General features: G+C 36.0%; 1 long non-coding RNA gene across 1 annotated transcript in view; it reads left to right on the top strand.

The window, feature by feature from the left end:
- The window catches only part of LOC130453692 (uncharacterized), a 142,989-nt gene that overhangs the window by 15,949 nt on the left and 99,548 nt on the right, over positions 1–27,492 (top strand). The window contains exon 2 of the long non-coding RNA XR_008911186.1: positions 8,039–8,132. This is a non-coding gene — a long non-coding RNA (uncharacterized LOC130453692). The remainder of the gene's footprint in view (positions 1–8,038; positions 8,133–27,492) is intronic.

Below are 27,492 nucleotides of genomic sequence, written 5' to 3'. Positions count from 1 at the left end.
TTTATTTGAAAACACCCAGGTTTAAGGGGAAGGAAGAAGGAAGTCCCAGGCCCCACCCCCAACCTAGAGTGCTAAGTCTCCAGGGTAGTTTGAATGCCTGGGTGGGCAAGAGTGCTGGTCTGGAGGGAGTACCTTGTGGGCAAAGCTGTGTCAAGCTCAGAGCATCGAACACAGGTAGTGGGGAAGCAGTTGGAGAAGAAACGCAGAGCACAGAATGCAGAGGGGGCAGCCTAGTTGCAGCAGCTGAGACACTCCATATTGCCCCACCCCCTTGGGAGGTTTTGGCCTTAGGACACATACAGCTCAACCCAACTGGACTTAATCCCATCAAAGCCTTCAGAGGGCAGGGAAGCTCAAGCTCCAACACCCCTCCCCACAGACTGTGCTGAGAGATTTGCTGACTAAGCTCCCAAGGGTGAAGGCTGACAGAAAAGCCCACAGATCCAACAAAAAAATGAAAGGAGCAAGGGCACAGGCAATTGCAGGGACTAAAGAAGGGGATAAATATGAGCATGCAACAGAAAAAAGAAAAAAAGAAATTACAATCGACAACTTCACTGCAGGCAATGAACAAAGAGAAAACAGAACAGAGAAGGATGGGGGAACACCAAGCAAAAATCAGAAACACTAACAAATTGGATACAAGCTTCAGAAGAATTCAAAATACAATTCAAAACACAATTAAGAGAGACTGAAGACAAATTTAAAAGCAAGATAAGTCATCTGGAAACAGAAAACAGTGTCTTGAAAGCCAAAATTAATCAGCTTGAAAATGAGGCAAAGGAGATGAAAGAGGAGGCAAAGATGATGAAAGATGACCTCCAAAGAAAATCAGACCAGAAGGAGAAAGATGACCAAAAAGCCAGGGATGAAATCCAGTCTTTAAGAACCAGAATACAACAATTAGAACCAAGCGACTTCACAAGGCAGCAGGATACTATAAAACAAAATCAAAAGAATGAAAAAATTGAGGAAAATATGAAGCAGCTCTTTCACAAAACAGAATATTTAGAAAATCATTCCAGGAGAGACAACTTAAGAATCATTGGTCTACTGGAAGACCATGACAAAAGAAAAATCCTGGAAATCATACCACAAGAAATTATCCAAGAAAACTACCCCAATATTCTAGAACAAGAGGGAAAAGTGGAGATTGAAAGAATCCACAGATCACCTCCTGTACTCAATCCCCAACTGACAACACCCAGGAATGTTATAGCCAAATTCAAGAACTATCAGACTAAGGAAAAAAATATTACAAGCTGCTAATAAGAAGTCATTCAGATACCATGGAACCACAGTGAGGATAACAGAGAATCTGGCTGCATCTACACTGAAGGATCAAAAGACATGGAATATGATATCCTGGAAAGCAAGGGAACTAGGTCTACAACCAAGAATCGACGACCCAGCAAAACTGACTATATTCTTATAGGGGAAAGTATGGACATTTAAAAAAATAGAAGAATTCCAAGCATTTTTAAAGAAGAGAACAGACCTGAACAGAAAATTGGATGACCAAGCACAGAACTGAAGAAAATCATCACAAGGTAATTAAGCAAGAGGGAAAAAAGAAAAACAAAAAACCCCCAAAATTTTTATTTAAGAGACCCAATAAGTTAAAATGATATGTATCCCTATAAGAAAAAAGGTCATTGGTAACTCTTAAAAACTGTTATTATCACCTGGACAGCTAGAAGAATTACACTTAGAGGGAACAATGACAAATTGTATAGGATGAAATGCCAAGACATAAATATTTATATAGATATATGTAAGCATAAATACATATGTATTTGTGTGTGTATACATATATATATATATATGTATACACACAACTAGAGGTAAAAAAGAAGTTAATACTAAAAGAAATGGGAAAAGAAACAAAAGGGGGTAAATTTATATGTCACAAAGAAGCGCATGGCGGGAGGAGGGAGAACATCAATACACTGGAAGGGTAAAGAGGTTGGAGATAGAAAATACTCAACTCTTACATGCATTGAAATTGACTCAAAGAGGGAAGAACAATCAAATACATTGGGGCAGAGAATTGATTTGCGCCCTATAGGGAAGTAAAAGGGTAATAAACGGATTGGTGGGGAGGGAAGCAGTACAAGGGAGAGAGAGGGTGAGGGGTGTAGTTTAAAAAGACTGTAAAGAAAATGAGAGGGGAATAAGAAGGGATGGGGGGGTAGAAAGGGAAGTAAAATAAGGGTGGGAATTAGGGGCACTGATTAAAAATAAAACAGTGGTGTAGAAGGAAGTGGGGAAAGAAGAAAAGGCAGGATCAGAAGTATAAATCAAAATGCTGGGAAATACACAGCTGGTAATCATAACTCTGAATGTGAATGGAATGAACTCACCCATAAAACACAAGCAAATAGCAGAGGGGATTAGAAACCAAAACTCTACCATATGCTGTCTATAAGAAACACAGATGAGGAAGACAGACACACATGGGGTAAAAGTAAGAGAATGGAGCCAAATCTATTGGGCATTGACTGATAAAAAGAAGGTAGGAGTTGCAATCATGATATCTGACAAGGTCAAAGTAAGAATAATTCTAGCTAAAAGAAATAGGGAAGGTAATTACATTCTGATAAAAGGTAGTATAGACAATGAGGAAATATCAGTACTCAACATGTATGCACCAAATGGCATAGCATCCAAATTTCTAAAGGAGAAATTAGTGGAGCTCAAGAATGAAATTGATAGAAAAACTATACTAGTGGGAGACCTGAAACTTCCTCAATCAGAACTAGATGAATTAAACCAAAAAATAAATAAGAAATAGGTAAAAGAAGTGAATGAAATCTTAGAAAAATTAGAGTTAGTAGATATGTGGAGAAAAATAAATAGGGACAAAAAGAAATACACCTTCTTTTCAGCAGCATATGGTCCATTGACAAAGATTGACAATGTACTAAGGCATAAAAATATTGCAAAGAAGTGCAAAAGAGCAGAAATAATAAATGCAACCTTCTCAGATTGCAATGCAATGAACATATAATTAGTAAGGGTACATGGAGAGGCAAATCAAAAATTAATTGGAAATTAAACAATACGATTCTCCAGAACTGGTTAAAGAAGAAATCATAGAAACAATTAATAATTTCATTGAAGAAAATGATAGTGATGAGACATCCTTTCAAAATCTATGGTCTGCAGCCAAAGCAGTACTAAGGGGGAAATTTATATTCTTGAGTTTGTATATTAACAAATTAGAGAGGGCAGAGGACAATGAATTGGACATGCAAATTAAACAAGTGGAAAGTAAACAAATTAAAAATCCTCAGATGAAGACTAAATTTGAGATCCTAAAAATCAAAGGAGAAATTAATAAAATTGAAAGTCAAAGAACTATTGATTTAATAAATATGACTAGAAGCTGGTACTTTGAAAAAACAAATAAAATAGACAAAGTACTGGTCAATCTAATTAAAAAAAGAAAAGAAGAAAACCAAATTGACAGTATCTAAGTTGAAAAGGGAGACCTCGCCTCTAATGATGAGGAAATTAAGGCAATCATTAAAAACGATTATGCCCAATTATATGGCAATAAATATGGTAATCTAGGTGATATGGATGAATATTGACAAAAATATAAATTGCCTAGACTAACAGAGGAAGAAATAGACTACCTAAACAACCCCATATCAGAAAAAGAAATTGAACAAGCCATCAAAGAATTCCCTAAAAAAAAAATCCCCAGTTCTAGATGTATTCACAAATGAATCCTATCAAACATTCAAAGAACAACTAATCTCAATATTATACAAACTATTTTTTCTATCTCCAAAATTAGAAGGGAAGCAACAAATTGGAAAATGATCTTCATAATAAAAACCTCTGACAAAGGTCTAATTACTCAAATTTATAAAGCGCTAAATCAATTGTACAAAAAGTCAATAAGCAAAGAAGGAGTTCTACCAAATTCCTTCTCTGACAAAAATATGGTACTGATTCCAAAGCCAAGCAGGTCAAAAACAGAAAGAAAACTAAAGACCAATCTCTTTAATGAGCATAGATGCAAAAATCTTAAGTAGGATACTAGCAAAAAGACTCCAGCAAGTGATCATGGGGGTTATTCATTATGACCAGGTAGGATTCATACCAGGAATGGTTCAATATTAGGAAAACCATCCACATAATTGACTACTAATAAGCAAACTGACAAAAATCACATGGTTATCTCAATTGATGCAGAAAAAGCCTTTGACAAAATACAACACTCATTCCTATTGAAAACACTAGAAAGCATAGGAATAGAAGTGCCTTTCTTAAAAATAATAAACAGTATATATCTAAAACCATCAGCAACATCATCTGCAATGGGAATGAACTAGAAGCCTTCCCAATAAGATAGGGAGTGAAACAAGGATGTGCATTATGACCTCTATTATTTAACATCGTACTAGAAACACTAGCTGTAGCAATTAGAGAAGAAAAAGAAATTGATGATATTAAAATAGGCAATGAGGAGACCAAGCTATCACTCTTTGCAAATGATATTATGGTCTACTTATAGAATCCTAGAGAATCAACCAAAAATCTAGTCAAAATAATCAACAAATTTAGCGAAGTTGCAGGATACAAAATAAACCCCCATAAGTCATTAGCATTTATATATATTTCCAACACATCTCAGCAAAAAGAATTAGAAAGAGAAATTCCATTTAAAATCATCCTGGACAATATAAATTACCTAGAAATCTATCTGCCGAGACAAACACAGGAACTATATGAACACAACTCCAAAACACTCTCCACACAATTAAAACTAGATCTAAACAATTGGAAGAACATTGATTGCTCATGGGTAGGACGAGAAAACATAATAAAAATTACCATCCTACCCAAATTAATTCACTTATTTAGTGCCATACCCATTGAACTACCAAAAAAATTATTAAAGAATTTAAAAAAAAACATAAAGTTCATATGGAAGAACAAAAGATCAAGGATATCCAGGGAAATCATGAAAAAAAAATGAGAAGGAAGGAGTCATTGCAGTCCCATACCTCCAAGTATACAATAAAGCAGTGGTCATCAAAACAATTTGGTACTGGCTAAGAGACAGAAAGGAGGATCAGTGAAATAGACTTGGGCTAAGTGACCTCAGCAAGACAGTTGATGATAAGCCCAAATATCCCAGCTTGGGGACAAAAATCCACTATTTGATAAAAACTGCTGGGAAAATTGGAAGGTTTGGATCAACATCTCACACCCTACACCAAGATAAACTCAGAATGGGTCAATGACTTGTATATTAAGAAGGGAACTGTAAACAAATTAGGTGAACACAGAATAGTATATATGTCAGCTCTTTGGGAAAGGAAAGACTTTAAAAACAAGCAAGACTTAGAAAAAACCACAAAATGCAAAAATAAATAATTTTGATTACATCAAATTAAAAAGGTTTTGTACAAACAAAACCAATGCAACCAAAATTAGAAGGGAAGCAACAAATTGGGAAACGATCTTCATAACAAAAACCTCTGACAAAGGTCTAATTACTCAAATTTATAAAGAGCTAAATCAATTGTACAAAAAGTCAAGCCATTCCCCAATTGATAAATGGGCAAGGGACATGAACAGGCAGTTCTCAGCCAAAGAAATCAAAACTATTAATAAGCACATGAAAAAGTGTTCAAAATCTCTTATAATCAGAGAGATGCAAATCAAAACAACTCTGAGGTAATACCTCACCTAGCAGTTTGGCTAACATGACAGCAAAGGAAATTAATGAATGCTGGAGGGGATGTGGCAAAGTAGGGACATTAATGCATTGCTTGTGGAGTTGTAAATTGATCCAAGCATTCTGGAGGGCAATGTGGAACTATGCCCGAAGGGTGCTAAAAGACTGTCTGCCCTTTGATCCATACATAGCATTGCTGGGTTTGTACCCCAAAGAGATAATAAGGAAAAAGACTTGTACAAGAATATTCATAGCCACACTCTTTGTTGTGGCAAAAAATTGGAAAATAAGGGAATGCCCTTCAATTGGGGAATGGCTGAACAATTGGGGAATGGTATATGTTGGTGATGGAATAGTAATGTGCTCAAAGGAATAATAAAGTGGAGGAATTCCATGGAAACTGGAGTGACCTCCAGGAAGTGATGCAGAGTGAAAGGAGCAGAATCAGGAGAACATTGTACACAGAGACTGATACACTGTGGTACAATCAAACGTAATGGACTTCTCCATTAGTGGCAATGCAGTGATCCAGAACAACTTGGAGGGATCTATGAGAAAGAACACTATCTGTGTTCAGAGGAAAAACTGTGGGAGTAGAAACACAGAAGAAAAACAAGTGCTTAATTACATGGGTCAAGGGGACATGGTTGGGGATGTAGACTCTAAATGAACACCCTAATGCAAACACCAACAACATGGAAATAAGTTTTGATCAAGGACACATGTAATACCTAGTAAAATTGTGCATCAGCTCTGGGAATGGGGAGGGGAGGGGAGGGAGGCAAATAATATGATTCTTGTAACCAAGGCATAATGTTCTAAATTGACTCAATAAATAAATAAAGAAAAGTTTAAAAAAAAGAAAAAGGAAAAAACATGAATAGATCTACATGAAATTATGAAGAATAAAACTAGCAGGCCAAGAAAACATCATATGCAGCAAAAAATATTATTTGAAGAATGATGTGTATGTCAACCTCCAGACAAAAACAAGAAGTGATAAATGGAAATAAATTAAGACATAGTTTTATATTTACATATAACTTTTTATAAAATTAATTGGGGTAAGGGAGGAAGTAAAGGAGTTAATTGAGTATTTAAGTGTAAGAAACAAATGAATAAACTTAAAAATAAAAAAAATGGAATATTCCCCAGTGTCATTCTGAGTTTATTGGGTGGCTCTAAGGTATAGTGTACAAGTTGTGAACTATGGATCTGGGTGGCACCTTAAACAGAATTATAGAGAACAATAGTGCTAAACCTAAAAATAACCAGGTGACCCAATCAGTAGTAGATTCTTATGACAAAATATCAATGAGTCATATGGAATATGCATACATGGATTTGCCTCCATTATGGCTTCCCTCATTGTGGGGGAACATCCACATTAATGGAATTATATAACCATTTGTGTATTTGAGAATAGAAAAGACTCTGGACCAGGAATTTTCAATTCTGGGTGCTGGTCTCAATTGTAACACTTAAGTTAATCATGTGACTTTAGGCAAATCACATGACCTCTGAGCCTCAGTTTCCTTATGTATAAAGTAGGCATAATAATTCCTTCATATTTCACATTCACAGGGTTATTTAGAGTATGAAACAAGATAATGCATAAGAAAATCCATTAAAATTATGCAAAGATAAATCATTACTCTTCTCATGGCTGTGTTATTATTCTATAAATATTGGTAACTATCTAGGGTTTTGCTTATGTAAATAAGATAATTATCCACTACACTTAATAGTTCTTCTAAGTTAACAAAGCTAGGAGTAGATGTATTTGGTGGAGGAGAGAGTGAAATTTCCAGCATTACAATACCTATGACAATACATAAACAAAAAAAGCAAACTAAAAACAAAACCTCAACTCTTTTGAGTGAAAAGCAAATAAGTACTTTAAATGAAATCAGGAAGATTTGGTAGCTTATGCCAGGGTTTAAGAAACTTGTATGCTTTTCTTCTTGAGGACTGATTATGTGCTCATTGTCTGGCTGGTTAATAGGACGAGAATTGTAGGGGATTTGGATGGATGTTTTAGTTAGCGGCATTTGGCCATGTTGTATTAATTATGTATATTTTAAGTTTTGCACAGAATCCAGATGGTATTCCATTGGGTCTTCTATAAGTTATAAAATAAATAAATAATGGTAGGACAGTTTCTGAAATACAAAAATTTAAAAGCTACTGTAGTACAGGACTGACTGCACCTGGGAAGGCAACCAAGAGTGTGCCAAGTTGAGTCTGATTCACCCAAGCCCACCCTCACACTACTTTCCATGTCTGGTGAATAACCAAGAGTGACAACGGAATCATTTTTCTTCCTATTTCCATCTGCAGCTGATATAGGCATGAGGTCAGCAGATGATAAAAGAAGTTCTATGAAACAGTGCTTTGGGGAGAAAACCTCCATGGGGATTTCTGAAACTCCAAGGTATTAAAATATATATTATATTTCTATTAAAATATAAATATATGTATTTCTCAAAAATAAATATATATATGCATGTGTGTGTGTATACGTATATCCCTTCCAAATATACTTGTTGGTTGAAGAAAAATAAGAGATGTTGGAGTTTTATATATCTGAAATATTTTCTTTTTTGTCCTGGTCTTTTTATATACTCTTGTGACAGTCTTAAGGGTGGCATAGCTGTAGTGATGAAGCTTGCTTACATGGACACACACACATGAAAGCATAAGTAAATGAACAGATTTATATGCAGCAATCACTTTCCCTAATTTAGATAGTTCAGTTCTTAGGGAAAATTTGGACGCAGCAATGTGCCACAACTATTAATAGATAAGTCTAAGATGGAAGACAGTTGATATGATGATTAGCCCTGGCATCCACCACATACAATGTGATCATATTGTAATACTGTTTGATGCAATATGATGTTTGATCAGTTTCAAGAGATGAATATTGGATCTTATCAATCAATGCAATGAAGTCTCATTGTATGGAATTATGGCTGCTGTCAATCTGCATGTGACATAACAAAGTGCCATCTTGGAGGAGGGACAGAATGATATGCATTTATAGCTATGCATACATTAATAAGTAATTTATCACACTGAATCCATTCAGATCTTTTGATATTTCATTTGTCACTATTTCTCCGATGATTTTGTTGTTCCATGAGGTAGTATAGTGGATTAGAGCTTTGTGCTAATGAAGTCAAGCTTGTAGCTTTGACCCCCACGTGGGTCAGTTAGCTTTGCATACTGGGCATCTGATTCCAGCCAACTTGCAGATGTGGGCTTTTTACAATAAAGGCGTTTGAGCAGGAGCATATGTATGGATCAATGTATAACTATTCTTGCCACTGGGAAATCAACTTAAAGCACATGCTTTCTGGGACTATTGCAGTAATCTTCTGGATGATTTTCTTGCCACAAGTCTTTCCCCACTCCAGTCCATCCTCCATTCGGCTGTCACAGTGATCTTCCTAAAGTGTGAGTCTGACTATGCCAGTCCTTCCCCTACCCCTGTCCAGGGCATTCAGTAAACCCCAGAAGCTTGCTGTTTCTGACATAATTCTCCATATTCTACTCTGGGCATTTTCAGTGACTGTCTCACTTATCATCACTACCTTTTGACTTCTTCCAAGTTCCAGTCAAAATCCAACTTTCTATAGGAAGCCTTTCTTGACCATTTAGTGCCTTCCTTTTGTTGATTGTTGCTATTGTCCTATATATAGCTTGTTTATGCACAATTGTTTACATGCTCTCTCCTCCTTTAGATTATGAGTTCCTTATGAGCCAGAACTATTTTTTTGAGAAAAATTAAGTTAAAGTCTAGAGACAGGAAAGTTTAGGGTAAAATCAGGAAAATGCTTTAGTAATCCAGCTAAGTTGGGTTAGAGAATGCATGAAATTGATTGAAAGTAAGTTAGGGAGATGGAGTCAATATATTTATTGAAACCAGTGAAGATTATTATGGACTGGAGAGGAGTGGAAGACCAAGAGGCAGCTAATGAAGTAATTAAAGAAAGCGATAATGCCATAGGGGTTGTCAAGGGTCTAAATAGGTTGATAGAAACTATAAATTTCAGAAATGAGAGATTGTTAGTTATGATGGCATAGGAAAGCACTGGATGTGGCATAAAATGTTCTGTTAAATAGTGCTTTGGTGAGAAAACTCCTGTAGATATTTCAGAAATGACTAGGTATTAAAATGCACACCAACTCATTCTCCTGAAAGCATCATGAGGAAGAACTATTGTCAGTGATCCTTGAGGAAACATAGAGGATGGAAGAAGGACTGGATGGAGATAAGCAAATGTCCATTTTAAAAAGAAAAACTATCAGGGCCAAGAGGAATAGGAAATAGAAGGGGAGGGGTGAATTCTTTAATGTTCAAGCCAATGAAAGTGACATCAATTTTTGGAAAGATTTTAAAATAGATTGTTTCAGAACATTATCCTATAAGGGTATATAATATGCTGCTTATTGACATAATTTCACATGAGATTGTATTATCTTGGCTAATTTTATATGATATTCATCTTTTGAAACTAATTAGGCTTAGATTGAATGGTTGTAAATATATAGAAAAAGTAATCACTACAAAACAGCATGAGTTTAGTAAGAAGTCAATAGAATTACTTTATTTCCTTATTTAAAAGTTTTGTTAGAACACTAGCTGATTTTCTTAGAAGTTGAGGCCTATAGTTTGGGAAAACCAAAAATTTTTCTTTTTCTAGACACAAAAGCTTCAGTTCTTACAATGACCATCATGGTTCCTGGTTAGAATCCTCTTGTCATCTTCATTTTCTCTATATAGAAATGTTCGATCATATCAATGTATTTCCTAAAATGCCCAGAACTGAACATAGTCCTCCAGATGTGGTTGATCAATTCAATGCACCATTACCTCCTTCCTTCTTAATATTATAGTAGGAAGGCATTAGCTTTTTCATTCTTTTTTAAAAAATATATATTTTCTTTCCCAATTACATGTAATAATTTTTCAACATGTTTTCTGATAAAAGATCCAAATTATCTCCCTCTTTCCCTTCTCTGCCCCCTCCAACAGATAATGAACAATTTGATCTATTATACATGTATTATCATGCAAAATATACTTCCATATTTATCTCATTGTTATGAGAGAACACTCATATAAAACCAAAACCCTATAATAAAAACATAAATAAACCCATGTGAAAAATAGTATGCTTTGATCTGCATTCTGACTCCAGAAGTTCTCTAGAGGTAGATTCATTGTCACAAGTCCTTCAAAATTGTTCTGGTTCATTGTATTGCTGAGAGTAGCTAAGTCTTTCACAATTGATCATTATACAGTATTGATGTTACTGCCTACAATGTTTTCCTGGTTCTGTTATTTCATTCTGCATCAGTTCATGTGAATCTTTGCAGATTTTTCTGAAATAATACTGTTCATTGTTTCCTATAGCACAATAGTCTATCACAAACATATGCTACAATTTGTTCAGGAATTCCCCAATTGATGGGCATCCTATCAATTTCCAATTCTTTGCCACCACAAAAAGAGCTGCTATAAATATCTTTGTACAAATAGGTCCTTTCCACTATTTAATGATCTCTTTGGGATACAGACCTAGTAGTGGCATTACAGGTATAAAAATGAAAAATATTATAATTTAGGAGGTTTATTAAAGATCATTAGAAATCAAGGAATAAAGAGGGTACAAAATAAAAACCACATGTCCATGGCTGGTTAGCCATTTTTAAAATCCTCACTCACCACCATTCCCACTGACTGCAAGCCCAAGAAGAGAGGACATGGGAAGCATTACTGCCAGTTAAATACCAATAATGTGATCTTGCCAACAACATGGAGATGCAGGAGAGATTATAGGGAATTCTGGGAAATACCAAGGACTTCTGGAGAAGTCAAAGGTTCAAAATCTCCATTTATACACAGGATCAAACACTGTTTTCTTATAAATTTGACTTCATTCTCTATATATTTGAGATATTTGTCAGAGATACTTGTTATAAATTTGTTCCCAGTTTATTTCACTTCTAATCTTGGTTACATTGGTTTTATTTGCACAAAGTCTTTTAAATTTAATATAATAAAATTTTTCATTTTACATCTTTTAATATTCTCTATCTCTTGTTTGGTCATAAATTCTTCGCTTCTCCATAGATCTGACAGACAAACCATTTTATGCTCCTTTAATTTACTTATGTTATTACCCTTTGTGACTAAATCATACACCCATTTCGACCTTATCTTGGTATAAGGTATGAAATATTGGTCTGTACTTTGTTTCTGCCATACTGTTTTCTTGCTTTCACAGTAGTTTCTATCAAGTTTTTATACCAAACCTGGGGTCTTTGGGTTTATCAAAACACTAGATTGCTAAGGTCACTTACCCCTCTATTATTGCGTATCTAATTTATTCCAATGATCTTCTATTCTATTTCATAGCCAATATCAGACTGCTTTGGTAATTACTGTTTTATAGTTCAGTTTGAGATCTGGTAATGCTAGACCATCTTACCTAATTTTTTTTTTCATTAATTTCCCTGACATTTTTGTTCTTCCAGATGAATTTTGTTATTATTTTTTCTAGTTCTGTGATTTATTTTTTGCTAGTTTGATTGGTATGGCACTGAATAGGTGTTGTATGTAAATAATATAATAATGTATATATAGTGTTGTTGCAACGTTTTGTACATAGTAACCATAAAAATATGTAATGCGTGACTTGCACTTTGTAGGATGTTTTGTTTTCTTCCTTTCTTCTTCCTTTTTACCTATCCTTGTTTCAAATATAGAGTAGAGAATAGTTAGATTAAAAGATCCATTTGGGGAGAAATATTTCTCCCAAAAGTATCTGGGGTGGGGGATGTTGTGATGAGAATTTTATTTAGTTTACTCTGTCTCATTAGGAGCAGGGTTTAGGTCAGAGAAAGGGTTTTTTACTTTTATGTTGTCCCCTTTAAGAAGGAGGAACAGAGAGAGCTTGCTTCTGGCCCTTTAAGGGAAAAGCATAAAACCAAGTGAAGAAAGCATTCTAGGCTCCAAGTTCTCTGGCAGTCTGAGAGAATAGGGGTAGCTGCTTGAGCTCTCTTGCTCTGACAGTTGTTGGTGGTTGGAGTTAAAAAAAGAGACATAAGAAAGTTAAGAAGAAAAGACTTACTATCTTTAGTTAAGAGTCTAATGACTGAGGGGTTTTCCTTCTCAGTACTTTGAAGGGAATAGGTCTAACTCTAAGGCCTATTCCCCACAGGATGTTGATCCAAGAGCTGCGGAACTCTGTGTGTTTGTGTGTGTGTGTGTGTGTCTTTCAACTGACAGTTTGAGTTTCATATAGTACTTTAAGAAGATAAAGATTCAATTTTAGCTTAGGATTAAGTTAGAGAAATATTATTTAAGATAACTGAGAGTAGTTGTAAGGAGATCTACCTTGGTACACAAGAAGAAATTGAAAACAGCAGTTAGTTTTGAGTGGTTTTATTTAGTATTTTAGTTTAAGATTAAGTGATTCCTGTCTTATTCCTAACTCCTAGTTTCCTATCTCCTATTTCCTTTCCCTACCTCCACTAGAAGTAAATAGGTTATATCAAACTGCTACCTGCTGTCCATCCACCACCTGCACATAGTTTAACCCCTGACAGCTTTAGTGTATTATAACAGCTGGGTATTACCAATTGGCTATCAATACTATTACCAACATTAAGATCAATTATACTTATAATGTAGGTAAATTAGTTTAGGTAGAATTTTCACTTTTACTATATTAGCATGGCCTATCCATGAGCAATCAATATTTTTCCAGTTGTTTAGATCTGACTTTATTTGTGTGAAAAGTGTTTCATAATCATATTGATATAAATCCTGTGTTTGTCTTGGCAAGTAGATTACAAAGTGGACTAATGTTATCTAGAATTATTTAAAATGGAGTTTCTCATTCTATTTCTTGCTGCTGGACACTGTTTAATATATACAAATGCTAATGATTTATTTATTTTATATCCTGCAACTTTGCTAAAGTTACTAATTATTTCATCTAATTTTTTTAGTTGATTCTCTAGAATTATCTTAAGTATACCATCATATCATCTGCAGAGTGATGGTTTAATGTCCTCATTGCCTCCTTTAATTCCTTCAATTTCTTTTTCTTATTGCTAAAGCTAGCATTTCTAGAACAACATTAAATTATTTTTAAATTAAACTTATTTAATTTAATTGATATAATAATTAATTAAAGAATTAATTCAAAACATCAATAATTAATATATAATTTTCCATGTTGATTATTAATATATAATTCAATACAGATTAAATTTTATATTATACATATAAATTAAATAATAATGGTAATAATGGGCATCCTTGCTTCACCCCTGATCTAATTGGGAAGGCTTCTAACTCATTCCTATTTTGGATTATACTTGCTGATAGTTTTAGATAACTACTGCTTATCACTTTAAGGAACAGTTAATTTATTATAACGATTTTTAGTGTTTTTAAATAGGAATGGGTTTTTATTTTGTTAAACATTTTTCCTGGATCTATTGAGATAATAATATAATTTCTGTCAATTTGGTTATGGATATGGTCAACTATGCTGATAGTTTTCCTAATATTACATACAGCAGGAGCCTTGCAGATTGCTGGGCTTGGGACTTTCCTTGGGCTTACCCAGTCTAGGCATACCACAGAGTGCCTTGTACTGAAGTTCAAGTCCTCATTTCAGGCTTCTGCAGGGGCTCTAGGTCTTCCCTTTGTCTTGCATTAGCTACCTTCACTAATGACTGCCTTGTGCTGGGGGCTTGAGTAGGGCCTTAGAGCCAATGGCACCACAGACTGCCTTGTACTAGGATTTGGGGCCTCACTGCCAGCTTGTGCTAGGGCTTAGAACTTCAAGGGATGCAGTGTTGTGTCCAGCACTATCTGAGGTTTAGAAATTGGCTTGAGCCAAAGTTCAGAACTTGGAGCAGTAGGAGCAGGGTTGGGGAGCTTGCCATTGTCTTGCACTAATACTACTAGATGTGACTTTACTGAAGTCTGCATGACTCCTTACTATAGGCTGGGATTCCCTCTGATCTCAGTGAACCAGACCTTCTCTGAAGAATTTGAAAGTTATTTTCTGCAGGAAAATTTCTTTACTCTGTCCCCTTATTGGTTCTGTCACTCCATTATTCATTCTGAAGCATTATTTTCAGGTTGGTTGGAGAGATTTTTCAGAGAGGTTTGAGTTTTCAGCGCCTCTTCTCCACCATTTTGGCATTATCTTTTTCTGAATTGCTTAAAAACATTGTTAACTCATAATGAAATTGAATTTTTCAACTGTTGAACTAAAGTCTTCTGATCTTTTTCATATAAACTTCTTTCTAGTCAGTTCTCTCCTATTTTGTACTTGTCAATAATTTTTACCTAAAGTATAGGATTTTATTTTTGGTTTAATGCTTCCTTAGACCTTAGTTTTCATGAGTATGGGTATTCACTTCTTTGTTAAAGCTCATACCCCAATTATACCCTTTTACCTCATGTGATTTCCATAAATACTTCCTAGACAATCTGCCCAATGTTTAAGATATCTTCTATTTCTTTTAATATTTTGTGGATATGAGTGTAGATTTCCACTAATATCCAAATGTCACAAGGTGCAGGTAACCTAGGACACTCAAAGCTTAGTTTAGAGGGGGTACCAACTGTGACATGCTCTAATATAATGGAAAAGATTTGTTACAGGATCTAGATCTGTTGTTTTAGAACCAACAAAGAAAAGTTGGAGAGAATCATCAGAAGATTAGCCCACAGAATAATGGATCTTTTAGTCAAAATAACTTTAAAAAAAAAAAGAATGAATGAACTTCTTAGGCCTTTCACTAAAATCAGGGGAAGGTTAAAATCTGTTTGTGGAATGAATATGCAATGGAAATCAGAGATTTTTGCAATGTTAATGTACCAATGCAGTACTAGGACTATTTTTCTATTATCTTCTACCCCCCCCCCCCATATGATCATATTCCTATAAAAGGAATAAAAAAACTTGCTTTATAATATTTCCTTTATAATATCTATGTAATTTCTTATATGTAAGTCATTCTTGTTAATATCCAGTAGCCTTATCCTTACCACAGAGCCCTTCATTTTCTTTCAAATGTCCTATAGTTTTAATTTTTCTGAAATCCATGATCAACAACTATAAAATTGTGTTTTTGAAATGTACTATATTGTCAAATGCTAATAATGCATTTTGATTTATTCATTTTCAGTGACATTTTCTCTGTCTTATTGTAACTGCCAAAGTATCTATCACTATTCTAAATATAAAGAGTGGGTATATGTATCATCACTTAAACTTCTTTTAGTGTGATTTTTAAATATGGTATTATTTGTCATTGTCTAGCTGTTCTTATTTTTTCTAATTTTCTTTTTAATTTAACCATTGTTTACTATTATGTAATTTTTGCACATGTTGTTATACAATTCTAATTTTATTGCAATGCAATTTGAAAATACATATACATAATCTCTGTAATTTTTATTTATAGTTTTACTGTGGTCCAATATGTTATTTATTAGGGGGAATATTCCATATGTATTTGAAAAAAATGTTTGTTCTTTGCTTTTCTCATTTAATTTTGTCCACTTATCTGAATTGATTATATATATATATAATTGATAATTTATTGATTAATGAGCTTATACATGTGATCTTTGTAGTAGTCAACTTTCATTCTGTTTATCATATTCTGACAATGAGGCTTAAGTCACCTATTAGTTCTATATCCAACTTAATAATTTCATCTATTTCTTTTTATGTTGCTAAGCTTTTCTTAAAAAATAAACAAACAAACAAGAAAAAACCTTAACTTTTGCCTCAGAATTGATATTAAGCATTGGTTCCAGAGCAGAGGATTATATTTATGAGTTCTTTCTCTGGAGGTGGACATTCACAAGTTATTCTTTAAATATTAATTCTGTCATTTTATATAATGTTCTCTTAGTTCTAGTGATTTCATTCTTTATCATTTCATGTAGATATTTCTAAGTTTTTCTAACATTAACCTGTTTATCATTTCTTATCCTATAATAATCCATCACCATCATATACCACAACTTGTTCAGTCATTCCATGATTGATGGAGCTTCTATAAATATCTTGGAACATATAGGTTCTTTTCCTTTTCCTATGACCTCCTTGGGAAACAGACCCAATAGTGGTATTGATGAGTCTAAGGTTATATACAGTTTTATAACTCTCTAGGCATAATTCCAAATTGTTCTTCAAAATGGTTAGATCAGTTTACAGTTTGTGTTGATGGACTCTTTTTCTTTTAATGGGGTAATTCATTCCATTCATATTTATTGCTATGAGTAATACATTTAACTTATCTACTTACATTTTCCTATTGGTATTATTGTTTCCACTCTGCCTATTCACATTCTGCTGAATAGAGCAGGATGAATTCATAGAACCACACTGGCAAGGTTCACTACACTATTTATGTTACCTAATCTCAACTGGATCCTCAATACAGTAATGAAATCTTTTTTTATTCTTCCATAAAGCATTCCATTGCCCACAATTGCTATTCAAAACTTCTCAAGCTTTCCAAACCACCTCCTTTCCTCATCCTAGCTAAAATATTGTCATATTTTACTAAGAAAAGAGAGACCATTCACTATAAACTCCCATTTCTCCCCTTATCCATGTCTCAAAACCATGTCTCCCCATTCTCTTATCCTCTGAGAAAGGTGACTGTTCTCCTCACAAAGGCTAACCTCTCATTAAGTACTCTTATCCTACCTCCTCCTGTTTTTTCAGGCAAACTTCCATTTCAATCATCTCTACTCTCTCCTTAATCTTTAGTTTCTTATCTACAAGTCCCTCTCCTGCCGCCTACAAACATATTAAAGCATATCTTATTGATAAAACCCCCTCATTCAACTATATTCCTACCACAATGTCACTCTAAAACTCTTCTCTTTTAGCCAAACTCCTAGCAAAAGTGGTTTCTATAAATTGCCTCTAATCTCATCTAATTCATCTGCCATTTAACATCTTGCATCTAATTTCATCATTAATCTGAAACCTCTCTCTCTCCAGTGATTTCTTAATTTTCCTAAACCAATAGCCTTTTTTCAATTTTCATCCTTGATGATAGCATTCGACACCGCTGATTACCCTTTCCTCCTTCAAAATTTCTCCCTACTAGTTTTCAAGACTTCTCTCTACATTCTCTTCTAACCTATTTGACTACACATTTTATCATCTTTTCCAGATAATTATCCAGATTACTTTTATCAATGATAAACCTCTAGGTTCTGTCCTATCTTCTCTTTTCTATCTATATTCATTTGGTGACCCAATTAAACCAAAGTTGTTCTGGGTGTAGGGCAGTTAGATGGTGCCAGAGATAAAGTGCTAATTCTGAAGTCAGAAAGACTCATCTTCCTGAGTACAAGTCTAACCTCAGACAAATGTTAGCTGTGTGACTCTTGGCAAATCACTTAACTCTTTCTCAGTTTCTCAACTACAAAATGAGTTGGGAAAGGAAATGGCAAACCACTCTAGTATCTTTTCTTGGTCACATAGAATCAGACATGATTGAAACAACTGAATAACAACAATAACAATAGTCCTTTGCTTAAATACCATCTGGACATACAAAATTCACATATCTATATATTCAGCTTTAGTCTCTCTCCAGAGTTCTAACCCACACCACCATTTGCCTATAAGAAAATTTAAAGGGAATGCTATTTAACCATCTCAATATATTGAAAACAACAACAACAACAACAACAACAAAAAGGGCTTATTATGTTTCCTTCATATCTCATCCACCTTCCAACCTTCTTTATTTCCCTTGAGGGCACAATCATCCACTGAGTCACTGATATTCAGTCTCAGTATCCTAGATTCCTCCTTCCCACTCATCTAAAATCCATTCAGTTGCTAAATCCTACCAATTCTCTGAGCACAAAACCTCTTGAATCCATCCCCTTCTCTTCATTCACACAGCCACCACTCTAGACAAAGCTTTAATTATTTTGTAAACCTTAAAATTTCTTAGATTTATGAATGTTGGAAATTTCCCCATTGGGAAATTTCATACTTGAAAAATTTCCTACTGATAGTAAGAACTCTATTGGAATGTGAAACTCCTTGGCATGGGAGGATCCTTCTCCTCCCTACTTAAGACTACTTTAGGACAGAAACCTTTTGCTAAACAATGGAAAGGGCTTTGACCTATGCTTAAGCATAGAACAGGAAGTTCTTTGAGTCATGATTGATTTTAGAATTGATACAATAGAGATACTTGGAATGGCAGAACCAGGTCTTGGAACTTCCAATCTCCACCCTACTCAGAGTAACAGGATTTAGGAAGGGCTGCAGCAAAGATCAAGATTTAATTATTTGAGAATATGACCTTCAACAGACATGTGCAAAGGAAACAGACCTCTGGGAGGTCCTGGGTTAAGCTAGAGCCTCCATTGGCACAGAGGAGACATTGACAGTGATTGGTAGATGTGAGAACTGAGGGAAGGGGACTTAGATGGTTTCCTTAAAGATAGCGGGGTCTGAGGAGAGGAGGAAATGTTTTGCTCTGAGAGGTTTTTGCTCTGAGAGGTTTTGCTCTGAGAGGTTTTGCTCTGAAGGAGGCTGGAGGTGGAGGCCCCTGAGATTGTTTCTCCATTTTGGTCACATGAGTGATAGGTACTGATCTCTTTTCTTTGCCCCAGCTATCTAAGGGCTTGGGCCTTTGGCCCAGCCTAAGCAGAGGGGGTATTTAAGCCCTATTCCCTTCTCTCCCCTTTCTCTCTCTCTCTCTCTCTCTCTCTCTCTCTCTCTCTCTCTCTCTCTCTCTCTCTCTCTCTCTCTCTCTCTCTCTCTCTCTCTCTCTCATACCTTTCTTCCTCCTGTTTGTAATTAAAAACTCCATAAAAGGTTGGCTGCTGACTTGAGTTTTCATTTAGGAATTACATAGCTGAATTCCTTGGCGACCTTAAATTAATATATATCAGTCTTTTAAAGTGATTCCATATCACAATTTTTCACTTAGATTATTAAGATAGCCTTCTAATTAGTTCCCTATATAAAATCTCATGTCTCTCTAATCTATTTGTCAAAAAGGATTTGTCACTGGCATGAGCACTGTACTCCAAGAAACTCAGGCAAACTATTATCAGGGAAATTCCTCTTCTCAGATAGACCCTGCTGACTCCCAACCCAAAACACCTGACTTTGGAGATTATCCTCCTTTGATTGCCCCATTGAATTGAGATGGACAAAGAGACACAGCCCATTCATTCATCTTCCAAATCAGGAGAACCAACCCTATGCCCTACAGATAACCTCCCTTACCCCCCCCCCCAACCCTTGCTCCAGAGTCACATCCTCATTGCTATAGAAGAATATAAAAACCTCTGAATGGAGGCATTCTGGGAGTAACCTCCCTGGTTGTTCCATTCATGCTGTCTTGCTGGCCCAAAGTTCAACATTACTAATAAATCTCTCTCTTAACTTTTTTTTTTAAACATTATTTTATTTGGTCATTTTCATACATTGTTCTTTGGAAACAGATCATTTTCTTTTCCTCCCCACCAAACCCCCCACCACCCCTTCCCTAGCCCAGGCGCAATTCGTCTGGGTATCACACGTGTCCTTGCTCTGAACCCATTTTCTTGTTGTTGGTATTTGCATTAGGGCTCTCATTTAGCATCTCTCCTCAATCATGTCCCCTCAACCTCTGTAGTCAAGCAGTTGCTTTTCCTCAGTGTTTTTACTCCCTCAGTTTGTCCTCTGCTTGAGGATAGTTTTTTTTTTTTTTTCTCGTAGATCGCTGCAGGTTGTTCAGGGATATTGTAAAGCCATTACTGGAGACTCCATTACGTTCTCTTGTACCACAGTGTGTCAGTCTCTGTGTACAATGTTTTCCTGGTTCTGCTCCTCTCACACTGCATCACTTCCTGGAGGTTGTTCCAGTCTCCATGGAATTCTCCACTTTATTATTCCTTTGAGCACAATAGTATTCCATCACCAACATATACCACAATTTGTTCAGCCATTCCCCAATTGAAGGGCATCCCCTCATTTTCCAATTTTTAGCCACCACAAAGAGTGCAGCTATGAATGTTCTTGTACAAGTCTTTTTCCTTATTATCTCTTTGGGGTACAAAACCAGCAGTGCTATGGCTGGATCAATGGGCAGACAGTCTTTTATCACCCTTTGGGCATAGTTCCAAATTGCCCTCCAGAATGGTTAGATCAATTCGCAACTCCACCAGCAATGAATTAATGTCCCTACTTTGCCACATCCCCTCCAGCATTCATTACTTTCCTTTGCTGTAATGTTGCACAATCTGCTAGGTTGAGGTGATACCTCAAAGTTGTTTTGATTTGCATCTCTCTGATTATAAGAGATCTAGAACACTTTTTCATGTGCTTATTAATAGTTTTGATTTCTTTAACTGAAAATTGCCTATTCATGTCCCTTGCCCATTTTTAATTGGAGAATGGCTTGATTTTTTGTACAACTGATTTAGCTCTTTATAGATTTGAGTAATTAGACCTTTGTCAGAGGTTTTTGTTATGAAGATTGTTTCCCAATTTGTTACATTGGTCTTGTTTGTACAAAAAACTTTTTAATTTGATGTAGTCAAAATTATTTAGTTTGCATTTTGTGACTCTTTCTAAGTCTTGCTTGATTTTAAAATCTTTCCCTTCCCAAAGGTCTGACATGTATTCTCTTCTGTGTTCACCTAATTTACTTATAGTTTCCTTCTTTATATTCAAGTCATTCACTCATTCTGAGTTTATCTTGGTGTAGGGTGTGAGGTGTTGATCCAAACCTAATCTCTCCCACACTGTCTTCCAATTTTCCCAGCAGTTTTTATCGAATAGTAGATTTTTGTCCCAAAAGCTGGGGTCTTTGGGTTTGTCAAAGACTGTCTTACTGAGGTCATTTACCCCAAGTCTATTCCACTGATCCTCCTTTCTGTCTCTTAGCCAGTACCAAATTGTTTTGATGACCGCTGCTTTGTAATATAGTTTGAGATCTGGGACTGCAAGGCCAACTTCCTTTGTATTTTTTTTTCATTATTTCCCTGGATATCCTTGATCCTTTATTATTCCAAATGAACTTTGTTATGGTTTTCTCTAACTCAGTAAAATAGTTTTTTGGTAGTTCAATGGGTATGGTACTAAATAGATAGATAAGTTTGGGTAGGATGGTCATTTTTATTATGTTAGCTTGTCCCACTCATGAGCAATCAATGTTTTTCCAATTGTTTAGATCTAGTTTTAATTGTGTGGAGAGTGTTTTGTAGTTGTGTTTATATAATTCCTGTGTTTGTCTTGGCAGATAGATTCCTAAGTATTTTATATTGTCTCGGGTGACTTTAAATGGAATTTCTCTTTTTAATTCTTGCTGCTGAGCTGTGTTGGAGATATATAGAAATGCTGATGACTTATGTGGGTTTATTTTGTATCCTGCAACTTTGCTAAAGTTGTTGATTATTTTGATTAGCTTTTTGGTTGATTCCCTGGGATTCTTTAAGTAAATCATCATATCATCCGCAAAGAGTGATAGCTTGGTCTCCTCAATGCCAATTTTAATACCTTCAATTTCTTTTTCTTCTCTAATTGCTACTGCTAGTGTTTCTAGTACAATATTAAATAGTAAGGTGATAATGGGCATCCTTGTTTGACTCCTGATCTTATTGGGAAGGCTTTGAGTTTTTCCCCATTGCAGATGATGTTTGCTGATGGTTTCCTTTAGGAAAGGCCCTTCTATTCCTATACTTTCTAGTGTTTTCAATAGGAATGGGTGTTGTATTTTGTCAAAGGCTTTTTCTGCATCTATTGAGATAATCATGTGATTTTTGTCGGTTTGGTTGTTTATATGGTCAATTATGTGGATGGTTTTCCTAATATTGAACCATCCTTGCATTCCTGGTATGAATCCTACCTGATAGTAGTGGATAACCCTTGTGATGACTTGCTGGAGTCTTTTTGCTAGTATCCTATTTAAGATTTTTGCATCTATATTCATTAGGGAGATTGGCCTATAGTTTTCTTTCTCTGTTTTTAACCTGCCTGGCTTTGGGATCAGTGCCATGTTTGTGTTGTAAAAATAATTTGGTAGAACTCCTTCTTGGCTTATTCTGTCAAATAGTTTGTATAGTATTGGGGTTAGCTATTCTTTGAATGTTTGATAGAATTCATTTGTGAATCCGTCTGGACCTGGGGATTTTTTCTTAGGGAGTTCTTTGATGGCTTGTTCAATTTCTTTTTCTGATATGGGGTTGTTTAGGTAATTTGTTTCTTCTTCTTTTAGTCTAGGCAATTTATATTTTTGTAAGTATTCATCCATATCATTTAGATTGCCATATTTTTGCCATATAATTGGGCATAGTAGTTTTTAATGATTGCCTTGATTTCCTCTTCATTAGAGGTGAGGTCTCCCTTTCCATCTTGGATACTGTCAATTTGATTTTTTTCTTTCCTTTTTTAATTAGACTGACTAGTACTTTGTCAATTTTATTTGTTTTTTCAAAAGTACCAGCTTCTAGTCTTATTTATTAAATCAATAGTTCTTTGACTTTCAATTTTATTAATTTCTCTTTTGATTTTTAGGATCTCTAATTTAGTCTTCATCTGAGGATTTTTAATTTGTTCACTTTCTAGTTTTTTAATTCGCATGCCCAATTCATTGATCTCTGCCCTTCTTAATTTGTTTATATATGAACTCAAGGATATAAATTTCCCCCTGAGTACTGCTTTGGCTGCATCCCATAGGTTTTGAAAGGATGTCTCACCATTGTCATTTTCTTCAATGAAGTTATTAGTTGTTTCTATGATTTGTTCTTTAACTAGCTGGTTTTGGAGAATCATATTATTTAATTTCCAATTAATTTTTGATTTATCTATCCATGTACCCTTACTAATTATTATTTTTATTGCACTGTGGTCTGAGAAGGTTGCATTTATTATTTCTGCCCTTTTGCACTTGTTTGCAATGATTTTGTGCCCTAGTACATGGTCAATTTTTGTGAATGTACCATGTACTGCTGAAAAGAAGGTGTATTCCTTTTTGTCCCTATTTATTTTTCTCCATATGTCTACTAACTCTAATTTTTCTAAGATTTCATTTGCTTCTCTCACCTCCTTCTTATTTATTTTTTGATTTGATTTATCTAGTTTGGATAGGGGAAGGTTCAGATCTCCCACTAGTATAGTTTTTCTATCTATTTCATCCTTGAGCTCCTCTAGTTTCTCCTTTAAAAATTTGGATGCTCTGCCATTTGGTGCATACATATTGAGTACAGATATTTCCTCATTGTCTATACTGCCTTTTATCAGGATGTAATTACCTTCCCTATCTCTTTTAACTAGATTTATTTTTACTTTGGCTTTGTCTGATATCATGATTGCTACTCCTGCCTTCTTTTTATCATTTGATGCCCGATAGGTTTGGCTCCATCCTCTTACTTTCACCCTATGCGTATCTACCTTCCTCATGTGTATTTCTTGCAGACAGCATATGGTAGGGTTTTAGATTCTAATCCACTCTGCTATTCACTTGCGTTTTATGGGTGAGTTCATTCCATTCACATTCAGAGTTGTGATTACTAGCTGTGCATTTCCCAGCATTTTGATTTCTACTCCTGGTCCTGCCTTTTCTTCTTTCCCTATTTCCTTCTATACCAATGTTTGTTTATAGTGAGCCCCCCGCCCTGTTCCCTCCCTTATTTTGCTTCCCTTTCTACCCCCTCCCTTTTTATTCCCTCCCTTATTTTCCCCTGTAATCTTTTAAAAATTTACCCCCCACCTTCTCCCTCCCTTGTACTGCTTCCCTCCTCACCAGTCCGTTTTTTACCCTTCTACTCCCCTATAGGGCGCAAATCTATTCTCTTCCCCAATGGATTGGATTCTTCTTCCCTCTTAGGGTCAGTTTCAAAGTTCATAAGAGTTGAGTATTTCCTGTCTCCAACCTCTTTACCCTTCCAGTGTATCGATGTTCTCCCTCCTCCCGCCATGAGCTTCTTTGTGACATATAAATTTACCCCCATTGGTTTCTTTTCCCATTTCTTTTAGTCTTAACCTCTTTTCTTTTTTAGCTCTAGTCATATATATATATATATATATATATACATATATATATATATATATACATATATACATACATATGTATATGTATTTATGCATGCATATATCTATATACCTATTTATGTCTTGTCCTTTCATTCTATACAGTTTGTCACTGTTCCCTCTGAGTGTAATTCTTCTAGCTGCTCAGGTGATAGCAACAGTTTTTATGAGTTACCAATGACCTCTTTTCTTATATGGATACATATAATTTTAACTTATTGAGTCTTAAAAATTTTTTGTTGTTGTTTTGTTTGTTTGTTTTCCCCCTCTTTTTAAATTACCTTTTGATGATTCTCTTGAGTTCTGTGGTTGGACATCAAATTTTCTGTTCAGGTCTGGTCTTTTATTTATGAATGCTTGGAACTCTTCTGTTGTGTTGAATGACCATACTTTCCCCTGTAGGAATATAGTCAGTTTTGATGGGTATTTTATTCTTGGTTGTAGACCTAGTTCCCTTGCTTTTCTGAATATTGTATTCCATGCCTTTTGGTTCTTCAGTGTGGATGCAGCCAGATCCTGTGTTAACCTCATCGTGTTTCCATGGTATCTGAATGGCTTCTTCTTGGCAGCTTGTAATATCTTTTCTTTCATCTGATTGTTTTTGAATTTGGCTCTAACATTTCTTGGTGTTGTCAGTTGGGGATTAAATACAGGGGGTGATCTGTGGATTCTTTCAATCTCCACTTTCCCCTCTTGTTCTAGGATCTTGGGACAGCTTTCCTGGATAATTTCCTCTAGTATTATGTCCAGACTTTTTCTTTTGTCTTGGTCATCTGGTAGTTCAATTATTCTTAAATTGTCTCTTCTTGAACGATTTTCTAAATCGTCTGTTTTGTGAATGAGATGCTTCACATTTTCCTCAATTTTTTCATTCTTTTTGTTTTGTTTTATAGTGTCCTGCTGCCTTGTGAGGTCACTTGATTCTAGTTGTTTTATTCTGGTTCTTAAAGATTGGATTTCATCTTTGGCTTTTTGGTTGTCTTTTTCCTTCTGGTCTGATTTTCTTTGAAGATCGTCTTTCATCCTCTTTACCTTGTCTTTCACCTCCTTTGCCTCATCTTTCATCTCCTTTGCCTCATTTTCCAGTTGGTTGATTTTGGCTTTCAAGACACTATTTTCTCATTTTAGTTCAAGTGCCTCTGTTTCCAGATGACTTATCTTAATTTTTAAGTTCTTTTCCCAATTGTCTTCAGCCTTTCTTAGTTGTGTTTTGAGTTCTTCCGCAGCCTGTATCCAATTCGCTGGGATTTCTGGTTTATCGTTTGCTGATCTCTCCCCCTCTGTTCCATTTTCTGAGTAGTAGCTGTCTATTGTAGTTTCTTTCTTCTTTTTCTGTTGTTTGCTCAAACTCACCCCTTCTTTACTCCCCATATTTTTCTGTGCTCTTGTTCCTCTCATTTTTTTGTTTTTCGGGGACTTCTATCAGTCTCCTCTCTTGGAGCTTTAACAGAAGATCTCTTGGTGTAGTCTCTGGGGGAGGGTTGTTGGGGTTTGAGCTTCCCTGTCCTCTGGAGGCTTTTGATTGGCTTAAAGGCCAGCAGTCAATGATGATGGGTGGGGAGCCTGGGCTTCCCTGCGTTCTGGAGACTTTTGATGGGATTGAGTTCAGCTTAGTTGGGCTGGGTTTTCTCTGAGTTTTAAACTTCCTGGAAGGCTGGAGCAAATATGGAGGATCTCCAAAGCTCTGGCCAGGCTGCCAGGTCTATGCTCCTTCTAGGCTGCCAAAGGGGAGAGGGGTCATGGTCTCCCTGGGTTCTGAGGGCTTCTGATGGGATTAAGTTCAGCTGGTGTGGGCGGATTGATCCCAGAACCAAAACAAACAAACAAACAAACAAACAAACAAACCCTCCTCCTCTACAGTCTGTGTTGAATGCCTGGAGACTGGCCCAGGTTACTTTCAAGGTAAGCTCTTTGGAGCAACCCCTTTGTCAGCCCTGAGGTTTCTGTCCTTTCAGTAGCTCTGAGGGCTCCTGATGGGATTGGGTTCAGCTGGTGCTCTAAAGCTGGAACCTCCTTTGAGACTCAGATGGAAGGACCAAGCCAGGGGGCTTCAGGCTTCCCCCTTCTCTCTATGTTTCCCTGTCATCTGTGTTCGGCTCCCCGGAGACTGGCTTTCAAGGTGAGTCCTTCAGAATTGCCAGCCCTGAGGCCCTTTTGCTGGCCCTGAGGTTCCCGCTGCTGCCTTGGGCTCAGCACTCTGGGTTGGGGGGGATGGGTCCTGGGACCTTCCTTCTGCCTGCCCCTTAGATCCTAGTGATCTAGGGTTCTGGCTTTTGGGGGGCCATACCTTTTGATCCAGGTCCCGGAGGAGGGTTCCCCGGGTCTGTCCTGTTGTTCAGCTTGAATTTCGGTGTCCTAGGAGCACTCAGTTTGCGATCAGTAAGGAAGGGTTTCCGAGGTCTGAACTTTCACAGCTTCTAAGCTGCCATCTTGACCAGAAGTCTTCTCTCTCTTTACTTTTAAGCTATGTTTCAGAGTCTTGCATTCTTGCGAAAGGTATCCTTCCCGAACTCCAGGGGTACACCTTGATACCCCCACAATAGTCACTCCTCTTCTTAATAAGCGCCAGTGGCCCCTTGTTAACTCTAGAATCAAATACTGACTTCTCTGACATTTAAAACTCTTCATTACCTGGCCTTAACTCACCTACAATCCTTATTATACATGATTCCCCTTCAT

Source organism: Monodelphis domestica, chromosome 4 (assembly GCF_027887165.1).
Source record: "Monodelphis domestica isolate mMonDom1 chromosome 4, mMonDom1.pri, whole genome shotgun sequence".
Taxonomy (NCBI): domain Eukaryota; kingdom Metazoa; phylum Chordata; class Mammalia; order Didelphimorphia; family Didelphidae; genus Monodelphis; species Monodelphis domestica.
The sequence above is the reverse complement of the archived record's forward strand: the minus strand, read 5'-3'. Positions and strand labels throughout refer to the sequence as shown.